Source organism: Phyllobates terribilis, unplaced genomic scaffold, assembly GCF_046119375.1.
Source record: "Phyllobates terribilis strain yellow unplaced genomic scaffold, ASM4611937v1 Scaffold_213__1_contigs__length_3403324, whole genome shotgun sequence".
NCBI classification, from domain to species: Eukaryota; Metazoa; Chordata; class Amphibia; order Anura; family Dendrobatidae; genus Phyllobates; species Phyllobates terribilis.
In genome coordinates, this window is record NW_027362973.1 from 1,940,738 (window position 1) to 1,962,046 (window position 21,309).

The 21,309-nt window shown below is 45.2% G+C and overlaps 11 non-coding genes and 2 pseudogenes across 11 annotated transcripts; all 13 read left to right on the forward strand.

Annotated features, from left to right (window-relative positions):
- The first annotated feature begins 2,472 nt into the window (after positions 1–2,472).
- On the forward strand, positions 2,473–2,659 carry LOC141214061 (U2 spliceosomal RNA). The gene has a single exon (XR_012283391.1). It is a non-coding gene; the product is annotated as a U2 spliceosomal RNA (small nuclear RNA).
- A 1,115-nt stretch (positions 2,660–3,774) lies between these two features.
- Positions 3,775–3,890, forward strand: LOC141214142 (U2 spliceosomal RNA; annotated as a pseudogene).
- Positions 3,891–4,414: 524 nt separating this feature from the next.
- On the forward strand, positions 4,415–4,597 carry LOC141214069 (U2 spliceosomal RNA). Its single transcript, XR_012283399.1, has one exon. It is a non-coding gene; the product is annotated as a U2 spliceosomal RNA (small nuclear RNA).
- A 1,115-nt stretch (positions 4,598–5,712) lies between these two features.
- On the forward strand, positions 5,713–5,903 carry LOC141213980 (U2 spliceosomal RNA). Its single transcript, XR_012283310.1, has one exon. It is a non-coding gene; the product is annotated as a U2 spliceosomal RNA (small nuclear RNA).
- Positions 5,904–7,018: 1,115 nt separating this feature from the next.
- Positions 7,019–7,209, forward strand: LOC141213981 (U2 spliceosomal RNA). Its single transcript, XR_012283311.1, has one exon. It is a non-coding gene; the product is annotated as a U2 spliceosomal RNA (small nuclear RNA).
- A 1,114-nt stretch (positions 7,210–8,323) lies between these two features.
- Positions 8,324–8,506, forward strand: LOC141214147 (U2 spliceosomal RNA). The gene has a single exon (XR_012283446.1). It is a non-coding gene; the product is annotated as a U2 spliceosomal RNA (small nuclear RNA).
- A 703-nt stretch (positions 8,507–9,209) lies between these two features.
- LOC141214117 (U2 spliceosomal RNA) lies at positions 9,210–9,388 on the forward strand (annotated as a pseudogene).
- A 1,115-nt stretch (positions 9,389–10,503) lies between these two features.
- Positions 10,504–10,694, forward strand: LOC141213982 (U2 spliceosomal RNA). Its single transcript, XR_012283312.1, has one exon. It is a non-coding gene; the product is annotated as a U2 spliceosomal RNA (small nuclear RNA).
- Positions 10,695–11,809: 1,115 nt separating this feature from the next.
- LOC141213984 (U2 spliceosomal RNA) lies at positions 11,810–12,000 on the forward strand. Its single transcript, XR_012283315.1, has one exon. It is a non-coding gene; the product is annotated as a U2 spliceosomal RNA (small nuclear RNA).
- Positions 12,001–13,115: 1,115 nt separating this feature from the next.
- LOC141213985 (U2 spliceosomal RNA) lies at positions 13,116–13,306 on the forward strand. The gene has a single exon (XR_012283316.1). It is a non-coding gene; the product is annotated as a U2 spliceosomal RNA (small nuclear RNA).
- A 1,115-nt stretch (positions 13,307–14,421) lies between these two features.
- On the forward strand, positions 14,422–14,612 carry LOC141213986 (U2 spliceosomal RNA). The gene has a single exon (XR_012283317.1). It is a non-coding gene; the product is annotated as a U2 spliceosomal RNA (small nuclear RNA).
- Positions 14,613–15,727: 1,115 nt separating this feature from the next.
- Positions 15,728–15,918, forward strand: LOC141213987 (U2 spliceosomal RNA). The gene has a single exon (XR_012283318.1). It is a non-coding gene; the product is annotated as a U2 spliceosomal RNA (small nuclear RNA).
- Positions 15,919–18,665: 2,747 nt separating this feature from the next.
- On the forward strand, positions 18,666–18,856 carry LOC141213988 (U2 spliceosomal RNA). The gene has a single exon (XR_012283319.1). It is a non-coding gene; the product is annotated as a U2 spliceosomal RNA (small nuclear RNA).
- Positions 18,857–21,309: the final 2,453 nt, after the last annotated feature.

Sequence of the window (21,309 nt, forward strand, 5' to 3'; positions counted from 1 at the left end):
TCTAGCTCTCCCTTTTTACTTCCTTTTGGATAAACAGACATATTAGGCAAGCATTTTGGAGCTTTCACCTAAATAACTACAGGTGGTGAGATAAGCTGCACAATATAATTGACCTTTCAGTATATTGTTGCACACACACCATCTATTTAGCAAATGCCCTTGTTATCAACAGCAGCCTTTTAAACTCACCTGAGCTAACAGGTATGTGCGCTGGTTACTCTGCTGCGCTTAAAATTTCTTTTTTGGTTTGCTACAATGCCTTTTCTGAAACGTTGTCTCCTTCTGCTGGAACACTGACTTCTTTCATTTAATGCCTGCAGACTATAAAAGAGAACCCAACCCAAAAAGTTTGGTTGATTAGTCTGTGGCATTCTGTTAAACTGTTGCTTATGGCGGTCTCTGTGAGCTTCTCAGCGACATTCAGCCAGCCAGGTATCCTGCCTGCAGTAGATGGAATGTGGCAATGGAACGCTGGCTGCGCGTGTCATAATAGGCTCTGAGCCTTTATATACCTGTGCACAGCAGCAGCCACCTTCAGTCTGCTGCTGGACAGCCAGCAGCAGCAGCAGCAGGAGAGGTATGTAATCAGGAGCCCTCCTGCTAAGGGTAGACAGCTGCTCGTTCCACCCCACCCCCCGCCTTAATTGGTTCTCCTCCCTTCCAACGGTGTTGAGGCGGGTGGGAACAGCAGGGGGTGAAGGTGCTGTGTTTAAAGAGGTGGAGTTATGCAGATCTAAAACGCGTGGATTGCAGCAGCAGCAAGCCGAAAAGTGCAGGCATGTAAGGGATCTAGAGGTTGACAACATGTCTTCTTAACGGGAGTCCAGGAGCTCATCTCCACAAATGGACTTTTCAGGATCCTTGGGTGGCTCCGTAGTTTGAAACCAATTCTGGTTATCGCTTCTCGGCCTTTTGGCTAAGATCAAGTGTACAGTCATGGCCAAAAGTATTGAGAATGAGACAAATAGTAATTTTTCCAAAGTTTACTGCTTCATTTTTTGTAATGGCAATTTGCATATACTCCTGAATGTCAAAGAGTGATCAGCTTAACAGCAATAACTGCACTTGCAAAGTCAATATTTGCCCAGAAAATGAACTTTAACCCCCAAAACACATTTCAACATCATTGCAGTCCTGCCTTAAAAGGAGCAGCTAACATCGTTTTAGTGATTGATCCATTAACACAGGTGTGGGTGTTGATGAGGACAGGGCTGGCGAACAATCAGTCATGATTAAGTAAGAATGACATCACTGGACACTTTAAAAGGAGACTGGTTCTTGGTATCATTGTTTCTCTTCAGTTAACCATGGTTATCTCTAAAGAAACACGTGCAGCCATCATTGCACTGCACAAAAATGGCCTAACAGGGAAGAGTATCGCAGCTACAAAGTTTGCACCTCAGTCAACAATCTATCGCATCATCAAGAACTTCAAGGAGAGAGCTTCCATTGTTGTCAAAAAGGCTCCAGGGCGCCCAAGAAAGACCAGCAAGCGCCAGGACCGTATCTTAAAACTGTTTCAGCTGCGGGATCGGACTACCAGCAGTGCCGAGCTTGCTCAGGAATGGCAGCAGGCTGGTGTGAGTGCTTCTGCACGCACTGTGAGGCGGAGACTCTTTGAGCAAGGGCTGGTTTCAAGGAGGGCAGCAAAGAAGCCACTTCTCTCCAGAAAAAACATCAGGGACCGACTGATATTCTGCAAAAGGTACAGGGAGTGGACTGCTGAGGACTGGGGCAAAGTCATTTTCTCTGATGAATCCCCTTTTTGATTGTTTGGGACATCTGGACAACAGCTTATTTGGAGAAGAAGAGGTGAGCGCTACCACCAGTCTTGTCTCATGCCAAGTGGAAAGCATCCTGAAACCATTCATGTGTGGGGTTGCTTCTCAGCCAAGGGAATCGGCTCACTCACAGTCTTGCCTAAAAACACAGCCATGAATAAAGAATGGTACCAGAATGTCCTCCAAGAGCAACTTCTCCCAACCGTCCAAGAGCAGTTTGGCGCCCAAAAATGCCTTTTCCAGCATGATGGAGCACCTTGCCATAAAGCAAAGGTGATAACAAAATGTCTCATGGAACAAAACATAGAGATTTTGGGTCCATGGCCTGGAAACTCCCCAGATCTTAATCCCATTGAGAACTTGTGGTCAATCATCAAGAGACGGGTGGACAAACAAAAAGCAACAAATTCTGGCAAAATGCAAGCATTGATTATGCAAGAATGGACTGCTATCAGTCAGGATTTGGTCCAAAAGTTGATTGAGAGCATGCCAGGGAGAATTACAGAGGTCTTGAAGAAGAAGGGGCAACACTGCAAATATTGACTTGCTGCATTAACTCATTCTAACTGTCAATATAACCTATTTGTACTCATAATATGATTGCAATTATATTTCTGTATGTGATATAAACATCAGACAAACACTAATAAAAACCAGAGGCCAGCAGATCATGTGAAAATATAATTTTGGTGTCATTCTCAAAACTTTTGGCCATGACTGTAGTATCTGTTCTTATCAGTTTAATATCTGATACGTCCCATATCTGGGGACCATATATTAAATGGATTTTTAGAACAGGGAGATGGAAAAAGAGCTTGCTCTGTCCACTCCACGCATTGACCTGGTATTGCAGTATCTCCAGGACCGGTGCACCCCTTCTTTAATGCAGTTTCTAAAATCAGAAAGAATTGAATTCAATGTTTTTTGTTCATTTTGCTTGTTTGTCGGATTTTGGGATGGACTCTTTGGCTTTGCTTTTCTTCTCCTCATTGGATTTTTCATGTTCAAAGTTGCAGAAGCCAGATTACAAGCTCATTTTGGTTCAACTTCAGCAACTGTGCATTGCATTGCCATGTAATGTGATGCAATGCTATCTTTCTAGCTCTCCCTTTTTACTTCCTTTTGGATAAACAGACATATTAGGCAAGCATTTTGGAGCTTTCACCTAAATAACTACAGGTGGTGAGATAAGCTGCACAATATAATTGACCTTTCAGTATATTGTTGCACACACACCATCTATTTAGCAAATGCCCTTGTTATCAACAGCAGCCTTTTAAACTCACCTGAGCTAACAGGTATGTGCGCTGGTTACTCTGCTGCGCTTAAAATTTCTTTTTTGGTTTGCTACAATGCCTTTTCTGAAACGTTGTCTCCTTCTGCTGGAACACTGACTTCTTTCATTTAATGCCTGCAGACTATAAAAGAGAACCCAACCCAAAAAGTTTGGTTGATTAGTCTGTGGCATTCTGTTAAACTGTTGCTTATGGCGGTCTCTGTGAGCTTCTCAGCGACATTCAGCCAGCCAGGTATCCTGCCTGCAGTAGATGGAATGTGGCAATGGAACGCTGGCTGCGCGTGTCATAATAGGCTCTGAGCCTTTATATACCTGTGCACAGCAGCAGCCACCTTCAGTCTGCTGCTGGACAGCCAGCAGCAGCAGCAGCAGGAGAGGTATGTAATCAGGAGCCCTCCTGCTAAGGGTAGACAGCTGCTCGTTCCACCCCACCCCCCGCCTTAATTGGTTCTCCTCCCTTCCAACGGTGTTGAGGCGGGTGGGAACAGCAGGGGGTGAAGGTGCTGTGTTTAAAGAGGTGGAGTTATGCAGATCTAAAACGCGTGGATTGCAGCAGCAGCAAGCCGAAAAGTGCAGGCATGTAAGGGATCTAGAGGTTGACAACATGTCTTCTTAACGGGAGTCCAGGAGCTCATCTCCACAAATGGACTTTTCAGGATCCTTGGGTGGCTCCGTAGTTTGAAACCAATTCTGGTTATCGCTTCTCGGCCTTTTGGCTAAGATCAAGTGTAGTATCTTTTGAAAAGGCAGTTTTGTCCTTGGGCTGCCCTAGTAAATTGATGCATATTACACACTGGTTTGGTGCACTTGTTAGTACGCCAGGTGGCTCATAGAGTTATCTGATGGAAAACATGGCCCTCCAGGATCGAAGTCACTAGGCTGGGTAAGTGTGAGGGCTTTGGAGCAATGTGCCCCAGGAGTAGGCGCCCTGGTGGGAGTCCAAGCTTACTGGGACTGGGAACCCCAGAAAGACTTGGCTTTGTTGCACGCCGCACCTTTGCCAATCATACTTTCTGAGCAACCCCCCCTATTCCTGGCCTCCGGGCTAGGAAGGAGAATTTTTATAAACCCGGTCCGAGGTCCGGTCAGCTTTGGGCTGAGAAACCAACACAGGCTCCAGCTCCACTAGGGTGGCAGCCTAGATGGAAGCTGGGAGCACGAAAACGGCTCTTCTCCGGCTTCGGCTAGGGAGAGCATCGGAGATCCCTGACCCTCGCTGTGGCCTTCTGGCTCGGAGGGATGGGGATGGTTTATTGGGGACCCTCTCCTCCGGGAAGGGTCCACATGAATCCTCGCCTCGTGCGCTGTTTTGGTGTGACTTCGGTCACATTTTTCAGTGCCTTGGATGCAGCTTCAATCAAAAAAATCTGTTCTTATCAGTTTAATATCTGATACGTCCCCTATCTGGGGACCATATATTAAATGGATTTTTAGAACAGGGAGATGGAAAAAGAGCTTGCTCTGTCCACTCCACGCATTGACCTGGTATTGCAGTATCTCCAGGACCGGTGCACCCCTTCTTTAATGCAGTTTCTAAAATGAGAAAGAATTGAATTCAATGTTTTTTGTTCATTTTGCTTGTTTGTCGGATTTTGGGATGGACTCTTTGGCTTTGCTTTTCTTCTCCTCATTGGATTTTTCATGTTCAAAGTTGCAGAAGCCAGATTACAAGCTCATTTTGGTTCAACTTCAGCAACTGTGCATTGCATTGCCATGTAATGTGATGCAATGCTATCTTTCTAGCTCTCCCTTTTTACTTCCTTTTGGATAAACAGACATATTAGGCAAGCATTTTGGAGCTTTCACCTAAATAACTACAGGTGGTGAGATAAGCTGCACAATATAATTGACCTTTCAGTATATTGTTGCACACACACCATCTATTTAGCAAATGCCCTTGTTATCAACAGCAGCCTTTTAAACTCACCTGAGCTAACAGGTATGTGCGCTGGTTACTCTGCTGCGCTTAAAATTTCTTTTTTGGTTTGCTACAATGCCTTTTCTGAAACGTTGTCTCCTTCTGCTGGAACACTGACTTCTTTCATTTAATGCCTGCAGACTATAAAAGAGAACCCAACCCAAAAAGTTTGGTTGATTAGTCTGTGGCATTCTGTTAAACTGTTGCTTATGGCGGTCTCTGTGAGCTTCTCAGCGACATTCAGCCAGCCAGGTATCCTGCCTGCAGTAGATGGAATGTGGCAATGGAACGCTGGCTGCGCGTGTCATAATAGGCTCTGAGCCTTTATATACCTGTGCACAGCAGCAGCCACCTTCAGTCTGCTGCTGGACAGCCAGCAGCAGCAGCAGCAGGAGAGGTATGTAATCAGGAGCCCTCCTGCTAAGGGTAGACAGCTGCTCGTTCCACCCCACCCCCCGCCTTAATTGGTTCTCCTCCCTTCCAACGGTGTTGAGGCGGGTGGGAACAGCAGGGGGTGAAGGTGCTGTGTTTAAAGAGGTGGAGTTATGCAGATCTAAAACGCGTGGATTGCAGCAGCAGCAAGCCGAAAAGTGCAGGCATGTAAGGGATCTAGAGGTTGACAACATGTCTTCTTAACGGGAGTCCAGGAGCTCATCTCCACAAATGGACTTTTCAGGATCCTTGGGTGGCTCCGTAGTTTGAAACCAATTCTGGTTATCGCTTCTCGGCCTTTTGGCTAAGATCAAGTGTAGTATCTGTTCTTATCAGTTTAATATCTGATACGTCCCCTATCTGGGGACCATATATTAAATGGATTTTTAGAACAGGGAGATGGAAAAAGAGCTTGCTCTGTCCACTCCACGCATTGACCTGGTATTGCAGTATCTCCAGGACCGGTGCACCCCTTCTTTAATGCAGTTTCTAAAATCAGAAAGAATTGAATTCAATGTTTTTTGTTCATTTTGCTTGTTTGTCGGATTTTGGGATGGACTCTTTGGCTTTGCTTTTCTTCTCCTCATTGGATTTTTCATGTTCAAAGTTGCAGAAGCCAGATTACAAGCTCATTTTGGTTCAACTTCAGCAACTGTGCATTGCATTGCCATGTAATGTGATGCAATGCTATCTTTCTAGCTCTCCCTTTTTACTTCCTTTTGGATAAACAGACATATTAGGCAAGCATTTTGGAGCTTTCACCTAAATAACTACAGGTGGTGAGATAAGCTGCACAATATAATTGACCTTTCAGTATATTGTTGCACACACACCATCTATTTAGCAAATGCCCTTGTTATCAACAGCAGCCTTTTAAACTCACCTGAGCTAACAGGTATGTGCGCTGGTTACTCTGCTGCGCTTAAAATTTCTTTTTTGGTTTGCTACAATGCCTTTTCTGAAACGTTGTCTCCTTCTGCTGGAACACTGACTTCTTTCATTTAATGCCTGCAGACTATAAAAGAGAACCCAACCCAAAAAGTTTGGTTGATTAGTCTGTGGCATTCTGTTAAACTGTTGCTTATGGCGGTCTCTGTGAGCTTCTCAGCGACATTCAGCCAGCCAGGTATCCTGCCTGCAGTAGATGGAATGTGGCAATGGAACGCTGGCTGCGCGTGTCATAATAGGCTCTGAGCCTTTATATACCTGTGCACAGCAGCAGCCACCTTCAGTCTGCTGCTGGACAGCCAGCAGCAGCAGCAGCAGGAGAGGTATGTAATCAGGAGCCCTCCTGCTAAGGGTAGACAGCTGCTCGTTCCACCCCACCCCCCGCCTTAATTGGTTCTCCTCCCTTCCAACGGTGTTGAGGCGGGTGGGAACAGCAGGGGGTGAAGGTGCTGTGTTTAAAGAGGTGGAGTTATGCAGATCTAAAACGCGTGGATTGCAGCAGCAGCAAGCCGAAAAGTGCAGGCATGTAAGGGATCTAGAGGTTGACAACATGTCTTCTTAACGGGAGTCCAGGAGCTCATCTCCACAAATGGACTTTTCAGGATCCTTGGGTGGCTCCGTAGTTTGAAACCAATTCTGGTTATCGCTTCTCGGCCTTTTGGCTAAGATCAAGTGTAGTATCTGTTCTTATCAGTTTAATATCTGATACGTCCCCTATCTGGGGACCATATATTAAATGGATTTTTAGAACAGGGAGATGGAAAAAGAGCTTGCTCTGTCCACTCCACGCATTGACCTGGTATTGCAGTATCTCCAGGACCGGTGCACCCCTTCTTTAATGCAGTTTCTAAAATCAGAAAGAATTGAATTCAATGTTTTTTGTTCATTTTGCTTGTTTGTCGGATTTTGGGATGGACTCTTTGGCTTTGCTTTTCTTCTCCTCATTGGATTTTTCATGTTCAAAGTTGCAGAAGCCAGATTACAAGCTCATTTTGGTTCAACTTCAGCAACTGTGCATTGCATTGCCATGTAATGTGATGCAATGCTATCTTTCTAGCTCTCCCTTTTTACTTCCTTTTGGATAAACAGACATATTAGGCAAGCATTTTGGAGCTTTCACCTAAATAACTACAGGTGGTGAGATAAGCTGCACAATATAATTGACCTTTCAGTATATTGTTGCACACACACCATCTATTTAGCAAATGCCCTTGTTATCAACAGCAGCCTTTTAAACTCACCTGAGCTAACAGGTATGTGCGCTGGTTACTCTGCTGCGCTTAAAATTTCTTTTTTGGTTTGCTACAATGCCTTTTCTGAAACGTTGTCTCCTTCTGCTGGAACACTGACTTCTTTCATTTAATGCCTGCAGACTATAAAAGAGAACCCAACCCAAAAAGTTTGGTTGATTAGTCTGTGGCATTCTGTTAAACTGTTGCTTATGGCGGTCTCTGTGAGCTTCTCAGCGACATTCAGCCAGCCAGGTATCCTGCCTGCAGTAGATGGAATGTGGCAATGGAACGCTGGCTGCGCGTGTCATAATAGGCTCTGAGCCTTTATATACCTGTGCACAGCAGCAGCCACCTTCAGTCTGCTGCTGGACAGCCAGCAGCAGCAGCAGCAGGAGAGGTATGTAATCAGGAGCCCTCCTGCTAAGGGTAGACAGCTGCTCGTTCCACCCCACCCCCCGCCTTAATTGGTTCTCCTCCCTTCCAACGGTGTTGAGGCGGGTGGGAACAGCAGGGGGTGAAGGTGCTGTGTTTAAAGAGGTGGAGTTATGCAGATCTAAAACGCGTGGATTGCAGCAGCAGCAAGCCGAAAAGTGCAGGCATGTAAGGGATCTAGAGGTTGACAACATGTCTTCTTAACGGGGTCCAGGAGCTCATCTCCACAAATGGACTTTTCAGGATCCTTGGGTGGCTCCGTAGTTTGAAACCAATTCTGGTTATCGCTTCTCGGCCTTTTGGCTAAGATCAAGTGTAGTATCTTTCGAAAAGGCGGTTTTGGATGTTGGCCGCCCTAGTAGATTGATACATTATGCACACTGGGGTTTAGGCGCTTGTTAGTACGCCAGGTGGCTAATATAGTCATCTGGTGGATAGCATGGCCCCCCAGGATTGACGCCATTGGGCCGGGGAAGATCGAAAGCCCGAAGTGTGAAGTGCCCCAGGAGTGGTGACCCTGGGGTGCCTTAACTCACTGGGATTGGGAACCCCACTTGAGTTTATGGCACATTTGCACTAGCACTTCAATATTTCTTTCTTCACACACACCCTTATTCCGGGCCTTCTGGCCTTAGGATGGGGAATTTTTCAATTCCCGGTCGAAGGTCCGGGCAGTATTACACTGTGAAACCTTCACTATTTATTTAATTTCTTTGTCACTGTGTGTCCATTTATTCACGTGTGTCACGTCCTACTAGGATTTTGTCGGGATGCGGTTCCCTTACGGGTTCCTCTCTTGGCAGGTCTAGGGGGGGAGTGTGTGGCCATCAGGTTCCGCACCCCCCTGAACCCCCCTGGCTCTCCTCTTTCGGGAGGAGAGCGTTGTTGGCTCCCCTCTTCCGGGAGGGGATCAGAGTCTTTGGCTCCCAGTGCCTTGCTCGGGTGAGAACTCGGGCAGGTGCTGGGGGTAAGATTGGGTCGCCTCTGGCTCCGGCTGGAGGTGGCTATTTGTCCCTGTTCCTCGCTGTGGCCTTCTGGCTCGGAGGGACGGGGAATGGTTTGGGGGACCCTTCTCCTTTTGGAGAGGGTTTCAAGAAGACCAGCATCCTAGTGCACTTTTTTTGTGGCACTTGTCACTTTTTTAAGCGCACTCGGGTTTTGTACACGAATTCGGGCTTTCAAAAAAAAAAAAAAATCTGTTCTTATCAGTTTAATATCTGATACGTCCCCTATCTGGGGACCATATATTAAATGGATTTTTAGAACAGGGAGATGGAAAAAGAGCTTGCTCTGTCCACTCCACGCATTGACCTGGTATTGCAGTATCTCCAGGACCGGTGCACCCCTTCTTTAATGCAGTTTCTAAAATCAGAAAGAATTGAATTCAATGTTTTTTGTTCATTTTGCTTGTTTGTCGGATTTTGGGATGGACTCTTTGGCTTTGCTTTTCTTCTCCTCATTGGATTTTTCATGTTCAAAGTTGCAGAAGCCAGATTACAAGCTCATTTTGGTTCAACTTCAGCAACTGTGCATTGCATTGCCATGTAATGTGATGCAATGCTATCTTTCTAGCTCTCCCTTTTTACTTCCTTTTGGATAAACAGACATATTAGGCAAGCATTTTGGAGCTTTCACCTAAATAACTACAGGTGGTGAGATAAGCTGCACAATATAATTGACCTTTCAGTATATTGTTGCACACACACCATCTATTTAGCAAATGCCCTTGTTATCAACAGCAGCCTTTTAAACTCACCTGAGCTAACAGGTATGTGCGCTGGTTACTCTGCTGCGCTTAAAATTTCTTTTTTGGTTTGCTACAATGCCTTTTCTGAAACGTTGTCTCCTTCTGCTGGAACACTGACTTCTTTCATTTAATGCCTGCAGACTATAAAAGAAAACCCAACCCAAAAAGTTTGGTTGATTAGTCTGTGGCATTCTGTTAAACTGTTGCTTATGGCGGTCTCTGTGAGCTTCTCAGCGACATTCAGCCAGCCAGGTATCCTGCCTGCAGTAGATGGAATGTGGCAATGGAACGCTGGCTGCGCGTGTCATAATAGGCTCTGAGCCTTTATATACCTGTGCACAGCAGCAGCCACCTTCAGTCTGCTGCTGGACAGCCAGCAGCAGCAGCAGCAGGAGAGGTATGTAATCAGGAGCCCTCCTGCTAAGGGTAGACAGCTGCTCGTTCCACCCCACCCCCCGCCTTAATTGGTTCTCCTCCCTTCCAACGGTGTTGAGGCGGGTGGGAACAGCAGGGGGTGAAGGTGCTGTGTTTAAAGAGGTGGAGTTATGCAGATCTAAAACGCGTGGATTGCAGCAGCAGCAAGCCGAAAAGTGCAGGCATGTAAGGGATCTAGAGGTTGACAACATGTCTTCTTAACGGGAGTCCAGGAGCTCATCTCCACAAATGGACTTTTCAGGATCCTTGGGTGGCTCCGTAGTTTGAAACCAATTCTGGTTATCGCTTCTCGGCCTTTTGGCTAAGATCAAGTGTAGTATCTGTTCTTATCAGTTTAATATCTGATACGTCCCCTATCTGGGGACCATATATTAAATGGATTTTTAGAACAGGGAGATGGAAAAAGAGCTTGCTCTGTCCACTCCACGCATTGACCTGGTATTGCAGTATCTCCAGGACCGGTGCACCCCTTCTTTAATGCAGTTTCTAAAATCAGAAAGAATTGAATTCAATGTTTTTTGTTCATTTTGCTTGTTTGTCGGATTTTGGGATGGACTCTTTGGCTTTGCTTTTCTTCTCCTCATTGGATTTTTCATGTTCAAAGTTGCAGAAGCCAGATTACAAGCTCATTTTGGTTCAACTTCAGCAACTGTGCATTGCATTGCCATGTAATGTGATGCAATGCTATCTTTCTAGCTCTCCCTTTTTACTTCCTTTTGGATAAACAGACATATTAGGCAAGCATTTTGGAGCTTTCACCTAAATAACTACAGGTGGTGAGATAAGCTGCACAATATAATTGACCTTTCAGTATATTGTTGCACACACACCATCTATTTAGCAAATGCCCTTGTTATCAACAGCAGCCTTTTAAACTCACCTGAGCTAACAGGTATGTGCGCTGGTTACTCTGCTGCGCTTAAAATTTCTTTTTTGGTTTGCTACAATGCCTTTTCTGAAACGTTGTCTCCTTCTGCTGGAACACTGACTTCTTTCATTTAATGCCTGCAGACTATAAAAGAGAACCCAACCCAAAAAGTTTGGTTGATTAGTCTGTGGCATTCTGTTAAACTGTTGCTTATGGCGGTCTCTGTGAGCTTCTCAGCGACATTCAGCCAGCCAGGTATCCTGCCTGCAGTAGATGGAATGTGGCAATGGAACGCTGGCTGCGCGTGTCATAATAGGCTCTGAGCCTTTATATACCTGTGCACAGCAGCAGCCACCTTCAGTCTGCTGCTGGACAGCCAGCAGCAGCAGCAGCAGGAGAGGTATGTAATCAGGAGCCCTCCTGCTAAGGGTAGACAGCTGCTCGTTCCACCCCACCCCCCGCCTTAATTGGTTCTCCTCCCTTCCAACGGTGTTGAGGCGGGTGGGAACAGCAGGGGGTGAAGGTGCTGTGTTTAAAGAGGTGGAGTTATGCAGATCTAAAACGCGTGGATTGCAGCAGCAGCAAGCCGAAAAGTGCAGGCATGTAAGGGATCTAGAGGTTGACAACATGTCTTCTTAACGGGAGTCCAGGAGCTCATCTCCACAAATGGACTTTTCAGGATCCTTGGGTGGCTCCGTAGTTTGAAACCAATTCTGGTTATCGCTTCTCGGCCTTTTGGCTAAGATCAAGTGTAGTATCTGTTCTTATCAGTTTAATATCTGATACGTCCCCTATCTGGGGACCATATATTAAATGGATTTTTAGAACAGGGAGATGGAAAAAGAGCTTGCTCTGTCCACTCCACGCATTGACCTGGTATTGCAGTATCTCCAGGACCGGTGCACCCCTTCTTTAATGCAGTTTCTAAAATCAGAAAGAATTGAATTCAATGTTTTTTGTTCATTTTGCTTGTTTGTCGGATTTTGGGATGGACTCTTTGGCTTTGCTTTTCTTCTCCTCATTGGATTTTTCATGTTCAAAGTTGCAGAAGCCAGATTACAAGCTCATTTTGGTTCAACTTCAGCAACTGTGCATTGCATTGCCATGTAATGTGATGCAATGCTATCTTTCTAGCTCTCCCTTTTTACTTCCTTTTGGATAAACAGACATATTAGGCAAGCATTTTGGAGCTTTCACCTAAATAACTACAGGTGGTGAGATAAGCTGCACAATATAATTGACCTTTCAGTATATTGTTGCACACACACCATCTATTTAGCAAATGCCCTTGTTATCAACAGCAGCCTTTTAAACTCACCTGAGCTAACAGGTATGTGCGCTGGTTACTCTGCTGCGCTTAAAATTTCTTTTTTGGTTTGCTACAATGCCTTTTCTGAAACGTTGTCTCCTTCTGCTGGAACACTGACTTCTTTCATTTAATGCCTGCAGACTATAAAAGAGAACCCAACCCAAAAAGTTTGGTTGATTAGTCTGTGGCATTCTGTTAAACTGTTGCTTATGGCGGTCTCTGTGAGCTTCTCAGCGACATTCAGCCAGCCAGGTATCCTGCCTGCAGTAGATGGAATGTGGCAATGGAACGCTGGCTGCGCGTGTCATAATAGGCTCTGAGCCTTTATATACCTGTGCACAGCAGCAGCCACCTTCAGTCTGCTGCTGGACAGCCAGCAGCAGCAGCAGCAGGAGAGGTATGTAATCAGGAGCCCTCCTGCTAAGGGTAGACAGCTGCTCGTTCCACCCCACCCCCCGCCTTAATTGGTTCTCCTCCCTTCCAACGGTGTTGAGGCGGGTGGGAACAGCAGGGGGTGAAGGTGCTGTGTTTAAAGAGGTGGAGTTATGCAGATCTAAAACGCGTGGATTGCAGCAGCAGCAAGCCGAAAAGTGCAGGCATGTAAGGGATCTAGAGGTTGACAACATGTCTTCTTAACGGGAGTCCAGGAGCTCATCTCCACAAATGGACTTTTCAGGATCCTTGGGTGGCTCCGTAGTTTGAAACCAATTCTGGTTATCGCTTCTCGGCCTTTTGGCTAAGATCAAGTGTAGTATCTGTTCTTATCAGTTTAATATCTGATACGTCCCCTATCTGGGGACCATATATTAAATGGATTTTTAGAACAGGGAGATGGAAAAAGAGCTTGCTCTGTCCACTCCACGCATTGACCTGGTATTGCAGTATCTCCAGGACCGGTGCACCCCTTCTTTAATGCAGTTTCTAAAATCAGAAAGAATTGAATTCAATGTTTTTTGTTCATTTTGCTTGTTTGTCGGATTTTGGGATGGACTCTTTGGCTTTGCTTTTCTTCTCCTCATTGGATTTTTCATGTTCAAAGTTGCAGAAGCCAGATTACAAGCTCATTTTGGTTCAACTTCAGCAACTGTGCATTGCATTGCCATGTAATGTGATGCAATGCTATCTTTCTAGCTCTCCCTTTTTACTTCCTTTTGGATAAACAGACATATTAGGCAAGCATTTTGGAGCTTTCACCTAAATAACTACAGGTGGTGAGATAAGCTGCACAATATAATTGACCTTTCAGTATATTGTTGCACACACACCATCTATTTAGCAAATGCCCTTGTTATCAACAGCAGCCTTTTAAACTCACCTGAGCTAACAGGTATGTGCGCTGGTTACTCTGCTGCGCTTAAAATTTCTTTTTTGGTTTGCTACAATGCCTTTTCTGAAACGTTGTCTCCTTCTGCTGGAACACTGACTTCTTTCATTTAATGCCTGCAGACTATAAAAGAGAACCCAACCCAAAAAGTTTGGTTGATTAGTCTGTGGCATTCTGTTAAACTGTTGCTTATGGCGGTCTCTGTGAGCTTCTCAGCGACATTCAGCCAGCCAGGAATCCTGCCTGCAGTAGATGGAATGTGGCAATGGAACGCTGGCTGCGCGTGTCATAATAGGCTCTGAGCCTTTATATACCTGTGCACAGCAGCAGCCACCTTCAGTCTGCTGCTGGACAGCCAGCAGCAGCAGCAGCAGGAGAGGTATGTAATCAGGAGCCCTCCTGCTAAGGGTAGACAGCTGCTCGTTCCACCCCACCCCCCGCCTTAATTGGTTCTCCTCCCTTCCAACGGCGTTGAGGCGGGTGGGAACAGCAGGGGGTGAAGGTGCTGTGTTTAAAGAGGTGGAGTTATGCAGATCTAAAACGCGTGGATTGCAGCAGCAGCAAGCCGAAAAGTGCAGGCATGTAAGGGATCTAGAGGTTGACAACATGTCTTCTTAACGGGAGTCCAGGAGCTCATCTCCACAAATGGACTTTTCAGGATCCTTGGGTGGCTCCGTAGTTTGAAACCAATTCTGGTTATCGCTTCTCGGCCTTTTGGCTAAGATCAAGTGTAGTATCTGTTCTTATCAGTTTAATATCTGATACGTCCCCTATCTGGGGACCATATATTAAATGGATTTTTAGAACAGGGAGATGGAAAAAGAGCTTGCTCTGTCCACTCCACGCATTGACCTGGTATTGCAGTATCTCCAGGACCGGTGCACCCCTTCTTTAATGCAGTTTCTAAAATCAGAAAGAATTGAATTCAATGTTTTTTGTTCATTTTGCTTGTTTGTCGGATTTTGGGATGGACTCTTTGGCTTTGCTTTTCTTCTCCTCATTGGATTTTTCATGTTCAAAGTTGCAGAAGCCAGATTACAAGCTCATTTTGGTTCAACTTCAGCAACTGTGCATTGCATTGCCATGTAATGTGATGCAATGCTATCTTTCTAGCTCTCCCTTTTTACTTCCTTTTGGATAAACAGACATATTAGGCAAGCATTTTGGAGCTTTCACCTAAATAACTACAGGTGGTGAGATAAGCTGCACAATATAATTGACCTTTCAGTATATTGTTGCACACACACCATCTATTTAGCAAATGCCCTTGTTATCAACAGCAGCCTTTTAAACTCACCTGAGCTAACAGGTATGTGCGCTGGTTACTCTGCTGCGCTTAAAATTTCTTTTTTGGTTTGCTACAATGCCTTTTCTGAAACGTTGTCTCCTTCTGCTGGAACACTGACTTCTTTCATTTAATGCCTGCAGACTATAAAAGAGAACCCAACCCAAAAAGTTTGGTTGATTAGTCTGTGGCATTCTGTTAAACTGTTGCTTATGGCGGTCTCTGTGAGCTTCTCAGCGACATTCAGCCAGCCAGGTATCCTGCCTGCAGTAGATGGAATGTGGCAATGGAACGCTGGCTGCGCGTGTCATAATAGGCTCTGAGCCTTTATATACCTGTGCACAGCAGCAGCCACCTTCAGTCTGCTGCTGGACAGCCAGCAGCAGCAGCAGCAGGAGAGGTATGTAATCAGGAGCCCTCCTGCTAAGGGTAGACAGCTGCTCGTTCCACCCCACCCCCCGCCTTAATTGGTTCTCCTCCCTTCCAACGGTGTTGAGGCGGGTGGGAACAGCAGGGGGTGAAGGTGCTGTGTTTAAAGAGGTGGAGTTATGCAGATCTAAAACGCGTGGATTGCAGCAGCAGCAAGCCGAAAAGTGCAGGCATGTAAGGGATCTAGAGGTTGACAACATGTCTTCTTAACGGGAGTCCAGGAGCTCATCTCCACAAATGGACTTTTCAGGATCCTTGGGTGGCTCCGTAGTTTGAAACCAATTCTGGTTATCGCTTCTCGGCCTTTTGGCTAAGATCAAGTGTAGTATCTGTTCTTATCAGTTTAATATCTGATACGTCCCCTATCTGGGGACCATATATTAAATGGATTTTTAGAACAGGGAGATGGAAAAAGAGCTTGCTCTGTCCACTCCACGCATTGACCTGGTATTGCAGTATCTCCAGGACCGGTGCACCCCTTCTTTAATGCAGTTTCTAAAATCAGAAAGAATTGAATTCAATGTTTTTTGTTCATTTTGCTTGTTTGTCGGATTTTGGGATGGACTCTTTGGCTTTGCTTTTCTTCTCCTCATTGGATTTTTCATGTTCAAAGTTGCAGAAGCCAGATTACAAGCTCATTTTGGTTCAACTTCAGCAACTGTGCATTGCATTGCCATGTAATGTGATGCAATGCTATCTTTCTAGCTCTCCCTTTTTACTTCCTTTTGGATAAACAGACATATTAGGCAAGCATTTTGGAGCTTTCACCTAAATAACTACAGGTGGTGAGATAAGCTGCACAATATAATTGACCTTTCAGTATATTGTTGCACACACACCATCTATTTAGCAAATGCCCTTGTTATCAACAGCAGCCTTTTAAACTCACCTGAGCTAACAGGTATGTGCGCTGGTTACTCTGCTGCGCTTAAAATTTCTTTTTTGGTTTGCTACAATGCCTTTTCTGAAACGTTGTCTCCTTCTGCTGGAACACTGACTTCTTTCATTTAATGCCTGCAGACTATAAAAGAGAACCCAACCCAAAAAGTTTGGTTGATTAGTCTGTGGCATTCTGTTAAACTGTTGCTTATGGCGGTCTCTGTGAGCTTCTCAGCGACATTCAGCCAGCCAGGTATCCTGCCTGCAGTAGATGGAATGTGGCAATGGAACGCTGGCTGCGCGTGTCATAATAGGCTCTGAGCCTTTATATACAGTACAGATCAAAAGTTTGGACACACCTTCTCATTTAAAGATTTTTCTGTATTTTCATGACTATGAAAATTGTACATTCACACTGAAGGCTTCAAAACTATGAATTAACACATGTGGAATTATATACTTAACAAAAAAGTGTGAAACAACTGAAAATATGTCTGATATTCTAGGTTCTTCAAAGTAGCCACCTTTTGCTTTGATGACGGCTTTGAACACTCCTGGCATTCTCTTGATGAGCTTCAAGAGGTAGTCACCGGAAATGGTTTTCACTTCACAGATGTGCCCTGTCAGGTTAAATAAGTGGGATTTCTTGCCTTATAAATGGGGTTGGGACCATCAGTTGTGCTGTGCAGAAGTCTGGTGGATACACAGCTGATAGTCCTACTGAATAGACAGTTAGAATTTGTATTATGGCAAGAAAAAAGCAGCTAAGTAAAGAAAAACTAGTGGCCATCATTACTTTAAGAAATGAAGGTCAGTCAGTGCGAAAAATTGGGAAAACTTTGAAAGTGTCCCCAAGTGCAGTTGCAAAAACCATCAAGCGCTACAAAGAAACTGGCTCACATGAGGACCGCCCCAGGAAAGGAAGACCAAGAGTCACCTCTGCTTCTGAGGATGAGTTTATCCGAGTCACCAGCCTCAGAAATCGCAGGTTAACAGCAGCTCAGATAAGAGACCAGGTCAATGCCACACAGAGTTCTATCAGCAGACACATCTCTACAACAACTGTTGAGAGGAGACTTTGTGCAGCAGGCCTTCATGGTAAAATAGCTGCTAGGAAACCACTGCTAAGGACAGGCAACAAGCAGAAGAGACTTGTTTGGGCTAAAGAACACAAGGAATGGACATTAGACCAGTGGAAATCTGTGCTTTGGTCTGATGAGTCCAAATTTGAGATCTCTGGTTTCAACCACCGTGTCTTTGTGCGACGCAGAAAAGGTAAACGGATGGACTCTACGTGCCTGGTTCCCACCGTGAAGCATGGAGGAGGAGGTGTGATGGTGTGGGGGTGTTTTGCTGGTTACACTGTTGGGGATTTATTCAAAATTGAAGGCATACTGAACCAGCATGGCTAACACAGCATCTTGCTGCGGCATGCTATTCCATCTGGTTTGTGTTTAGTTGGACCATCATTTATTTTTCAACAGGACAATGACCCCAAACACACCTCCAGGCTGTGTAAGGGCTATTTGACCAAGAAGGAGAGTAATGGGGTGCTACGCCAGATGACCTGGCCTCCACAGTCACCAGACCTGAACCCAATCGAGATGGTTTGGGGTGAGCTGGACCGCAGAGTAAAGGCAAAAGGGCCAACAAGTGCTAAGCATCTATGGGAACTCCTTCAAGATTGTTGGAAGACCATTTCCAGTGACTACCTCTTGAAGCTCATCCAGAGAATGCCAAGAGTGTGCAAAGCAGTCATCAAAGCAAAAGGTGGCTACTTTGAAGAACCTAGAATATAAAACATATTTTCAGTTGTTTCACACTTTTTTGTTAAGTATATAATTCCACATGTGTTAATTTATAGTTTTGATGCCTTCAGTGTGAATGTACAATTTTCATAGTCATGAAAATACAGAAAAATCTTTAAATGAGAAGGTGTGTCCAAACTTTTGGTCTGTACTGTACCTGTGCACAGCAGCAGCCACCTTCAGTCTGCTGCTGGACAGCCAGCAGCAGCAGCAGCAGGAGAGGTATGTAATCAGGAGCCCTCCTGCTAAGGGTAGACAGCTGCTCGTTCCACCCCACCCCCCGCCTTAATTGGTTCTCCTCCCTTCCAACGGTGTTGAGGCGGGTGGGAACAGCAGGGGGTGAAGGTGCTGTGTTTAAAGAGGTGGAGTTATGCAGATCTAAAACGCGTGGATTGCAGCAGCAGCAAGCCGAAAAGTGCAGGCATGTAAGGGATCTAGAGGTTGACAACATGTCTTCTTAACGGGAGTCCAGGAGCTCATCTCCACAAATGGACTTTTCAGGATCCTTGGGTGGCTCCGTAGTTTGAAACCAATTCTGGTTATCGCTTCTCGGCCTTTTGGCTAAGATCAAGTGTAGTATCTGTTCTTATCAGTTTAATATCTGATACGTCCCCTATCTGGGGACCATATATTAAATGGATTTTTAGAACAGGGAGATGGAAAAAGAGCTTGCTCTGTCCACTCCACGCATTGACCTGGTATTGCAGTATCTCCAGGACCGGTGCACCCCTTCTTTAATGCAGTTTCTAAAATCAGAAAGAATTGAATTCAATGTTTTTTGTTCATTTTGCTTGTTTGTCGGATTTTGGGATGGACTCTTTGGCTTTGCTTTTCTTCTCCTCATTGGATTTTTCATGTTCAAAGTTGCAGAAGCCAGATTACAAGCTCATTTTGGTTCAACTTCAGCAACTGTGCATTGCATTGCCATGTAATGTGATGCAATGCTATCTTTCTAGCTCTCCCTTTTTACTTCCTTTTGGATAAACAGACATATTAGGCAAGCATTTTGGAGCTTTCACCTAAATAACTACAGGTGGTGAGATAAGCTGCACAATATAATTGACCTTTCAGTATATTGTTGCACACACACCATCTATTTAGCAAATGCCCTTGTTATCAACAGCAGCCTTTTAAACTCACCTGAGCTAACAGGTATGTGCGCTGGTTACTCTGCTGCGCTTAAAATTTCTATCTTGTGTGATACCATCTGCTGAGCTGTGTATCTAATGCTCTCCTGTGTGATACTGTCTGCTGAGCTGTGTATCTAATCCTGTCCTGTGTGATACAGTCTGCTGAGCTATGTATCTAATCCTCCCCTGTGCGATATTGTCTGCTGAGCTGTGTATCTAATCCTCTCCTGTGTGATACTGTCTGCTGAGCTGTGCATCTAATCCCGCCCTGTGCGATACTGTCTGCTGAGCCGTGTATCTAATCCACTCCTGTGTGATACTATCTGCTGAGCAGTGTATCTAATCCAATGCTGTGTGATACTGTCTGCTGAGCCGTGTATCTAATCCCGCCCTGTGCGATACTGTCTGCTGAGCCGTGTATCTAATCCACTCCTGTGTGATACTGTCTGATGAACTGTGTATCTAATCCTATCCTGTGTGATACTGTCTGCTGAGCCGTGTATCTAATCCCGCCCTGTGTGATACTGTCTGCTGAGCCGTGTATCTAATCCACTCCTGTGTGATACTGTCTGATGAACTGTGTATCTAATCCTATCCTGTGTGATACTGTCTGCTGAGCCGTGTATCTAATCCCGCCCTGTGTGATACTATCTGCTGAGCTTTGTATCTAATCCTGTGCTGTGTGATACTGTCAGCTGAGTTGTGTATCTAATCCTATCCTGTGTGATACCATCTGCTGAGCTGTGTATCTAATCCTTTCCTGTGTGATACTGTCTGCTGAGCTGTGTATCTAATCCTCTCCTGTGTGATACCGTCTGCTGAGCCGTGTATCTAATCCTCTCCTGTGTGATACTGTCTGCTGAGCTATGTATCTAATCCTCTCCTGTGTGATAATGTTTGCTGAGCTGTGTATCTAATTCTTTCCTGTGAGATACTGCCTGCTGAACTGTGTATCTAATCCTGCCCTGTGCGATACTGCCTGCTGAGCTGTGTATCTAATCCTCTCCTGTGTGATACTGCCTGCTGAGCTGTGTATCTAAGCCTATCCTGTGTGATACTGTCTGCTGAGCCATGTATATAATCCTCTACTGTGTGATACTGTCAAGTGAGCTGTGTATCTAATCCTCTCCTGTGTGATATTGTCAGCTGAGCTGTGTATCTAATCCTGTCCTGTGTGATACTGTCTGCTGAGCAGTGTATCTAATTCCATCCTGTTTGATACCATCTGCTGATCCGTGTATCTAATACTCTCCTGTGTGATACTGACTGCTGTGCTGTGTATCTAATCCTATGCTGTGTGATACTGTCTGCTGAGCTGTGTATCTAATCCTATGCTGTGTGATACTGTCTGCTGAGCTGTATCTCTAATCCTACCCTGTGTGATACTGTCTGCTCAACCGTGTATCTAATCCTCTCCTGTGTGATACCATCTGCTGAGCAGTGTATCTAATCCTCTCCTGTGTGATACCGGCTGCTGAGCTGTGTATCTAATCCTCTCCTGTGCGATACTCTCTGCTGAGCTGTGTATCTAATCCTTTCCTGTGTGATACTGTGTGCTGAGCTGTGTATCTAATCCTCTCCTGTGTGATACTGTCTGATGAGCTGTGTATCTAATCCTCTCCTGTGTGATACTGTCTGCTGAGCTGTGTATCTAATCCTCTCCTGTGTGATACTGTCTGATGAACTGTGTATCTAATCCTATCCTGTGTGATACTATCTGCTGAGCCGTGTATCTAATCCCGCCCTGTGCGATACTGTCTGCTGAGCCATGTATCTAATCCACCCGTGTGATACAGTCTGCTGAGCTGTGTATCTAATCCTATGCTGTGTGATACTGTCTGCTGAGCTGTGTATCTAATCCTCTCCTGTGTGATACTGTCTGATGAACTGTGTTTCTAATCCTCTCCTGTGTGATACTGTCTGCTGAGCTGTGTATCTAATCCTCTCCTGTGTGATACTGTCTGCTGAGCTGTGTATCTAATCCTCTCCTGTGTGATACTGTCTGATGAACTGTGTTTCTAATCCTCTCCTGTGTGATACAGTCTGCTGAGCTGT